The 8,935-nt window shown below is 39.0% G+C and overlaps 1 pseudogene; it reads left to right on the forward strand.

Annotated features, from left to right (window-relative positions):
* The first annotated feature begins 5,123 nt into the window (after positions 1–5,123).
* Positions 5,124–8,301, forward strand: LOC143656825 (target of EGR1 protein 1 pseudogene; annotated as a pseudogene).
* The last annotated feature ends 634 nt before the right edge of the window (positions 8,302–8,935 follow it).

Consider the following 8,935-nt stretch of genomic DNA (forward strand, 5'->3'; position numbering starts at 1 on the left):
ATTCTTTTTACTTAACTGAACATGTTGACTAAGATTTGTATTCATTACACATGCACAGAATGATCCACTGACCTGGATCATATCATATGCCCAGAGAACATATGTATATATGAGTAGCATAGTGCAAGGATGAACTTACATGGCAGGGATTCAGTCTTTCAGAAGACAAGGGCTGGATTCTGGGGATTCTCTCAGCAGCCCATTTAACATTTTGGTTTCTTCCTATCTTCTCAACCTCACATGCTCAATTATTCATACCATTTGCCCTTTCACTTACAACTTTCTGTTAGGAGATTGTTTTTAGTTTCCTAGGCTGCTGAAAACAAATGTCATGAAATGGTTCAGCTTAAACAATGGGAATTTATTTGCTCACAGTTAGAGTCCAGGAAAGTTTCCAAATCAGGTCATCATCAAGGTGATACTTTCTTTTAGAAGGCCAACTGCCAGCGATCCTTGGCTCCACTGTCACATGGTAAGGCATGTCGTGGTATCTGCTACCCTCTCCCCTCTCTTCTGGGTTTCATTGATATCAACTTCATGCTTCTGTGGCTTTTTCTCTTTGTCTGAATTTCATTATCTTATAAAAGATTCCATCACAGGATTAAGACCCATCCTGATTGAGATGGGTCACACCTTAACTGAAGTAGCCTCATCAAAAGGTTCTACTTACAAAGGGTTTACATCCACAGGAATGGACTAAATTTAAGAATTTTTTTTCTGGGGTACATGCAGCTCCAAACCACAACAGAGATCTTATCTGACCTTCAAAACTCAGCATATAAGAGCCACCCCAGGGCTCTCTTGTCATAAAGCTGTGAGCACTGCTTCCCCATTTCTTTGGTATTCCATCAGTATGTATATAGTGGTTAGTCAATATTTTCTGCAGGAATAAATGGCACATGGCTTCATATTGTTGTACTTATTTCTCTCCATGTCTTATCTCCCTAAGTTGTACTTTTTATGAGGATAAGGACTGTATTATATGCGTGATTACGATTATTTTATAATCATGTATAAGAGATGTTCAATGCATATATATGGAAGAATGAATACCCTAGATTGCCCCTCCAACAAAATGCTGTCTTAGATTGGGTTCTCCTAGAAACAGATGCTGAGCCATGGATTGAAGTGTAAATAATGTATTAAGGAAGTGCTCCCAGGTCAGATTAGTAAGGGGATGGGGAAGCAGGATAGAGAAGTGAAGAAAGCCAAACAAATGTGCAATTTTTGATAAATTCCTGGACTTAGTCTGATCCTGTTGGGAGCTCTGGAGCATAAATTACACCTCTGAGCTCATCTAGGGATGAGACAAGAGAGTTGAGTTTTTTAATTTCCTCCCTCCTCTGCACACCCCCTCCCCCAATGGCTACCAGCCAACTTGGGCAGATGTAAACTCCCAGGTACTTCCAACCCTTCAAGTGAAGGTGAATAGAGTAGCCCAAGGACAGTCATTTGAAAAGTGTTGCAGGTACAGCCTGAGGAGGATCTAAGGGGATCTGGGTAGAGCACCAACTATGTTCCCTATATCCATAAAAATACCCCACAATCTTTGAAGTCTTTGTTTCATTCTGAGGCAGATGTTCCTGTTGATCCTTATTTTTCAGTCTGTTGGTTTTAAATTTTTTTCTTTTTTTGGTCTGTTTGCAAATTTACACCGTGCCTCTTTGTGTTGGTTTATACAAATACAATTTTTAATATTAAAATACAAATACAAGATAGTCCAAAGATTTACTTCCAAAAAAGGAAACCATATAAATTCTGGACAAAAGTTCAGAGCTGTTTTAGAAGTAGGAGCTGGAGAAGGCTAACATATTCTACAGAAGGAAATGGAAAGAATGTTTTTTTATGTTATTTTTTTCTTCTGAGAGGGCAGGCACAGAGGCGAGAGGAGTGCGTACAGCAACAAGGATGTAGTGCAAAGGATGCTAAGTGCAGGCATATCTGATGTTTGGTTTAAAGGTGTTTATATGGTTCTGCCTCCCTAAATATTCATTCTGTTTGAGTAAATATAGTGACTTGAAACTTTGGATGAATAGGAGTTGTTTTGGTATGAAAACTAAGGAAATGGTTGAAGTCAGGGTGGAGATAAACAAACAGTCTGAAATTGCAGAACGGAGAGCAAGAATTCAGTAGAGGCAGCCAGAGCCCAAAGGGCCATGAAACCACAACTCCAGAGGGAATTCACAGAGATCTTGGCATGGGCATAGGGTTTCCTTTTCCCCAAGCCTTGAAACTTGAACATTCAAATCAATCTCATCTAGACCTTACTGATAACTGAATTACCCCCTAAGGAAGCTAAAAGCACTTCAAAATATCTTTATGAAGTGCCTTTATAAAATAATAGACAATCATAATATGGAAGAGGTTATATGAGTTGTGTAAAAACACAAAGAAAGGAAGCGACAGAGGCCGAACCAGACCTAGATATTCAGATTCCCAGTCCAGTGCTCTCATTCTACTTTATGTTTCAATAGTTATTTGCAACGAAAAGCGCAGTTACTGAATGTGACTGAAACTTCTCTGGGAACCTGAAAAATTGAAACAAGGAGTCTGAAAAAGTGGGTTCATTTAAAACCCCTCTGTCATACCTACCTGAGAAGCTGTTGCTGAACTCCAAGGCGTACTATGCACTATGTAAATAAATCTGGCTGGCTAAAGTTTCCTTTTCTACGGTGTGTTAAATTCCTCCTACCACATCCTTCTTTTCAAAAGCTTAAGTAGGCTTTGGTATCGAGAAAGAGCCTCAATACCCAGACTATTAAACATTGTAGAATGGTGCAGAACAATTCCTGAGACGATAGAGTCACTACTTATATATAGTTCATGGGAGTAAGAAGAGGCTTCCAGGTTTCAAGAAACAGGAATTAGTTCCATGTGATTAGAGATGTAAGATGTATGAAGGCTGAAAAGACTGGTAAGAGCTAGGCCAGGAGTTTGTAATCTGTCTTTCAGATGGAGGTTAACAAAGATTTTTGAGTAAAGGAGCAACATCAAATAAATGGGAAAGATCACTGGCTGCAAAATGCAGAACAGGTCGAATGGGAGGAGAGACCAGAAGTCAAGGAATCATTTCTTGAGGAAGCAGCTACTATCTTTTAAGGGAGAAAGGTTGTAGTTCTCTTGGTGTGAGAGTTTCTTCAACTATCAAAGATCTAAATAAGATATTAGGAATACAAGTCCAGAAAATATAGAATGACTTCATTACCAATTCCTTCAGATACACAGAAAAATTATCTTTTCTCTAGATTGAAAACATTGTTTACCATTGATTTTGAGGTGGGAGATTCTCTCCCAGCAAGATGGTATTAACCACTGTGATAGACTGCAAAACTGATCACCAATTCTTTCTCTGTATCTACACCCTTTGCAATGCTACTGAACAGCTCTTTGTTTCAAGAAATGTATTCTTCCCCTTCTCTCTTTGCTTCAATCTTGGATGGCTATGTGACTTGCTTTGGCCAATGGAAGACAGTAAAAGAGACGAGCCAGTTCCAAGGCTAGGCCTCAAGAGGCTTTACATACTTCCATCCCTTCTCTTGAAACTCTGCAACCACCATAGAAATAAGTGCAGGCTAAGCCTGTTGAAGGATAGAGACATATAGCCCAGTTGTCCCCTGACCAAATCCCAGAAGTAGAGCTGCCCAACAACTCCAGAGGTGACCTCAAACTCATAAGTGTCAATGAGACTAGAATCACTCGCTGAATCCAACCCAATTACTACCCACAGAATCACACATTTACTAATATAATCAAATTTACCCTTCATTTTAGAAGAATTCCTTTTCAGTGGGGAAAAATTTTCATAGTTCCCAGACCAATTTAATCAGTCACAGCAGAAAATCGATCCATTTTCAGAAAAGCAAAACCTCCCTCTATTCTACAGCCCAAGAATGAAGTTGCTTATTTGATACAAAAAAATGAAAGCTCTTTTGGAGCTACTTGGCAAAGCAGCTGGAGATAACAGAGAGATACTGAGACTCAAGAGACCTCATTCAATGTAAAGAGGAGACCTCTAAAGGAAAGGAGCTCTTCTTTTTTTTTTGGCAGTTTTCATGGTGGTGGTTTAAAAAAACCTAGGTTTGGATTTCTCACGTAAGCTGTTCTAGTTCTCTAGCTGCCAGAATGCAATATATCAGAAACAGAATGGCTTTTAAAAAGGGGAATTTAATAAGTTGCTAGTTTGCAGTTCTAAGGCCAAGAAAATGTCCCAATTAAAACAAGTCTATAGAAATGTCCAATCAAAGGCATCCAGGGAGAGATACCTTGGTTCAAGAAGGCCGATGAAGTTCAGGTTTCTCCTCAAGTGAGAAGGCACATGGTGAACACAGTCACAGTTTCTCTCTCGAGTGGAAGGGCACATGGCGAGCAAGGTGTCATCTGCTAGTTTTCTTTCCTGGCTTTCTGTTTCCTGAAGTTCCCTGGGAGGCATTTTCCTTCTTCATCTCCAAAGGTCACTGGCTTGTGGGCTCTCTGCTTCACATGGCTATGTCGTTCTTCTCTGCTCTCTCTGAATCTCTCATTCTCCAAAATGTTTCCTCTTTTATAGGACTCCAGAAGCTAATCAAGACCCACCCAAATGGGTGGAGACACGACTCAACCTAATCCAGGTTAACAACCACTCTTGATTAAATCACATCTCTGGGGAGATGATCTAATTACAGTTTCAAACATACAATGCTGAATAGGGATGAGAAAATGGGATTTACAAATGGAATTAGGATAAAAACATGGCTTTTCTGGGGTACATACATCCTCTAAACCAGCACATAAGCCATTGGGAAGAAGTAATGATGTCATATACTTTAGATGTACAGGGGTAAAACAAAAGTTGGAACACCCTTTTCCAGGTATCAGGGCTCTTGTCCAGCTAGTTATTAAGGAATTGTCATTCCTGGGGACACAAGGTCAGCAAGAAGGTCCTCGTCAGGAGTAAATAAATAAAAAGGAAAACTAGAAATAACACAAAAATGAGGTAGAAATCTAGTTACTTTGGTCTTTTAATTTATTCTAATGATGCTTTTTTAAAACTTAAAATTCTAGGTACCAATTATGGAATATAAACATTTTAGGATAAATTATGATTGTATTGTAAGGCTCTTTATATAGATGGAAGTGCAGCAAGAATGAGTGACACCAGAGAGGTGTGGAAGAAAAGTTTATTAGTCCGCACAGGCCCTGGAACAGAGAGAAACAGCATGCCTCACAAGGTCACCCAGGGAAACACAGCAGGAGTGTGGGCTCAGCCACGCAGGCAGGGAACAGAGGTTACTGTGGACCTGGACTACGCCTTTGTAGTGTTATGTGGGTAGAGGTGAAGCACGAGTGGGGAGTGGGGAGTTTATATTTGACTTTCACAGGGGCCTGAACCCAGGTAGGATGTGAGGAGGAGAAGGAGAAGCTGTTTTTCTTACATAAGCAGGTGTCAAGGGTTCAGAGATCTAATGAAAGATAGGGTCTGAGATGCTGGAGCATCATGACAATGCAAAAGTCCCTTGTGCTATAATGGCTGGGTAGGAGATGCTGAGGCAGCATACAGTATGAAAAGTCCCTAGTTTATTTTAGTTCACTACAATATCCAGTAACATTTAAGGCATTAAAGACCTAGAAATACCTTCATCCCACTGAACTTCTCTTGGTAAGTCCTCTTGCTAACCTCCAGAACAGGACTACTCTTAAATATTGGCCACGGACCAGTATCTGTCCATGAACTGTTTGTTACCCATCTGCAGCAAGATACGTATAGAACTCGAGATTAAGTGTTTAGAAATGTTTATGGTGATTCGATAGAATAACCTATGATTGCAGAATATTAAAACAAAAAAAACCAAATATGTTTTGTATTTTAAAAACTTCATTTTTTAGTCATTTACTTTTATTATTTTATAAAAGTTTTGGGCTACAACAGATGGGTAATAAAAGAATCATTTATTTTTACCTGTGGGTTTGAAAAGCACTGTTCTATAGCATTTAAAAAAAAGCACCCTGAATGGACGGTGCTTCTTCAAGCTAATGCAGACAGCATCAGGGTTCATGGCTTGGTGGTCAGAGTACAGAATGGATTTCAGCCACACTCTAGTTTCCTTCACGCAGTAAATGAAATGCAAAACTATATATGGCAGCTTTAACTCTGCATCTTAATTTTTCCTACTGTTGAATGGGAAAAGCTCTAAGTCGTAGAGGGCAGTATACATTAATATACATAAAGGGTCTAGCCTTATCCATCAAAATTTAATGTGCCTAAATCCATTTACTCATTAATTTCACTGCTGGTAATCTGTGCTCTAGAAATACTCACATAAATGCATTAAGATCTTTGTTCAAAAAAGTGGCCATCAATTGATGATTATTGAAGCTGAATGATATATGCATGGGAATCATTATACTATGCTCTTTTCTAAAATATTTACTTTTAAATTTATGTACAAGAATATTTATTAAAATATGTGATGAGAATGTGGAAAAAATCTAAATACTCATCAAGATGAGGATGAAATCTAAGTTCTTTTGTTGTATATTTTTTCTCCAGACTTTGTAAAGGCTCACGCCCAAACTACATCTATTCAAATAAAGTTATTTTAGCAATCAAGTTCATAATTTAATTGCCTTCCTTCTTATTTTATCAGTCTTCCATTAGGACAGATTTTCCTCAAAGTCCTCAACATTTTACTAAAGACAACTATTCCTTTTTACTCAAAGAAACTATTCTTCTTTACTTTTGAACATTTTATAACACTGTTCAACAATGAGAAATTTTTTCAGAAATAACATTTTTCACCAATTATAAGTTAACATATGCTCATTGAATAAGTATGGAAAATATAGTAAAACATACATAAAAAATTAAAATTACCAATAGTTCCACTACCCATAAAGAATCACTGTTCATATTCTGGTACATTATTTTCCAGATTTCTTATGCTTATATAAAGATAGACATGATATGAAATTTTGAACCAGAGTGAAATTATGCTATGCATACTTTATTTACTTAGCTAATATATTGTACACAGTTTTCATATTATCTGTTCTAGTTTGCTAGCTGCCGGAATGCAACACACCAGAGACGGATTGGCTTTTAATAAAAGGGGATTTATTTTGTTGGTTCTTCAGAGGAAAGGCAGCTAACTTTCCACTGAGGTTCTTTCTTACGTGGAAGGCACAGGATGGTCTCTGCTCGTCTTCTCTCCAGGCCCCTGGGTTCCAACAACTTTCCCCAGGGTCCTTTCTGCATCTCCAAAGGCCTGGGCTGAGCTGCAAGTGCTGAGATGAGGAATGCCAAGCTGCTAGGCTGTGCTACGTTGCGATCTCTCATTTAAGCACCAGCCAATTAAGTCAAACGTCACTCATTGCAGCAGACACGCTTCTTAGACGACTGCAGATGTAATTAGCCACAGATGAGGTTCACATACCATTGGCTTATGTCCGCAGCAACAAGACTAGGTATGCTCACCTGGCCAAGTTGACAACTGAATCTAACTAACACATTATCAAATAATATCCTATGATTTTTTTATTTTAGTGGCTACTTAGTATTCCATAATCCATAATTTGTTTAACAAATTCTTCTATTTTTAGACATTAATTACTAGAAATAATGCTATAATAGATCAATCTATGCATATGTCCTTAAACATTTTCTTTGAATAAATTTCTAGATGTGGAATTGCTGTGTTAAAAGATACATACACTGCCACTGGAAGTGATGATGGAGCAGCCTCAGCTCTGGAGACCTCTGACGGTGGTGTCAGAGAAAGCACAAAATCTGGGGAGAAACTGATAGTCCGGGTTCCTGTGGTGGGTGTACAAAGTGACAACTTCAAGGAGACGTGGCCATCCCTTCTGCTGGCCGTAAAGACGGCTAACTTCGTGGCTGTGGACATGGAATTGAATGGTTTTAAGAACAAGAAGAATTTGCTGAATCAGGGCATGGAGAAAAGTTACAAGGCCACATGTCATGCTGCCAGGACCCCTTCTATCTTCTCTCTGGGCCTTGTCTGCTTCATGCGGCAGCCGGCAAATGGTGAATACTCCTACGTGGCCCAGGTGTTTGATCTGACCCTTTTGTGCATGGAGGAGTATGTCATAGAATCGAAGTCTGTGCAATTTCTGGTTCAGCGTGGCTCCAACTTCAACCAGCAGTATGCTCCCCACCACGAGAACTTCTACGCACACCTGCCTGAGAGCCTGGGAGCCTTCACTGCTGACCTACATGAGATATTCCCAACTGGCATTTATGACACCAAACATGCTGCTGAGTTTCATGCCCACTTTGTGGCCTCCTACCTAGAATCTGCCTTCTAGAAAAGTGAGTGGGAAAATGGAAAGCAGCTCCAAACTAACGCAGTTTTCATTTAACTTCTGGAAAGTTTGTTTAAAAATTGACCATTAGTTATACTGCCTTCTTATAGTTTAGAAAGGTTATAATTTATTTGGCATTAGTTGTTTTTTTCTAAAGCAATCTAATTTTTTTTTCCAGCCTATTTTCAGCTTTACCACTGTTTGCAATTGTGAATTTCTCTTCATCAGTAGTATCCCTTACTGTGTGGCATTTCATTAGCTGAGGGGACTTCAGTGCTCTGGAAACCTAAAATTTTCATTGCTGCTACAGTAAAAATAAACAACTAAAATGTCTTTCACCTCAATTCTCACTGAAGGCCAATGTGAAACATGATAAATATATTCCTATTTTCCAGCTACAATACAGATTCCCAGAGAATTCTGCACTTATTTAACTGAGGTTTGCCTTGACAAGCACGGGCCCTTAATTTATTTTATTACTTTGGCCTAGGTATCACACAAGGTGGAGCCGACAGTATAGCCTCAGAGAAGGTTTGCTGTGTGTAGAAATGTTTTGTAGTTTAATCAAATTCTCTTCCACAAATTCTTCCAGGAGCTCTGAACGATTCAGGACTGTGGAATACCTTTCTCCTCACCC

Source organism: Tamandua tetradactyla, chromosome 15 (genome assembly GCF_023851605.1).
Source record: "Tamandua tetradactyla isolate mTamTet1 chromosome 15, mTamTet1.pri, whole genome shotgun sequence".
Taxonomy (NCBI): domain Eukaryota; kingdom Metazoa; phylum Chordata; class Mammalia; order Pilosa; family Myrmecophagidae; genus Tamandua; species Tamandua tetradactyla.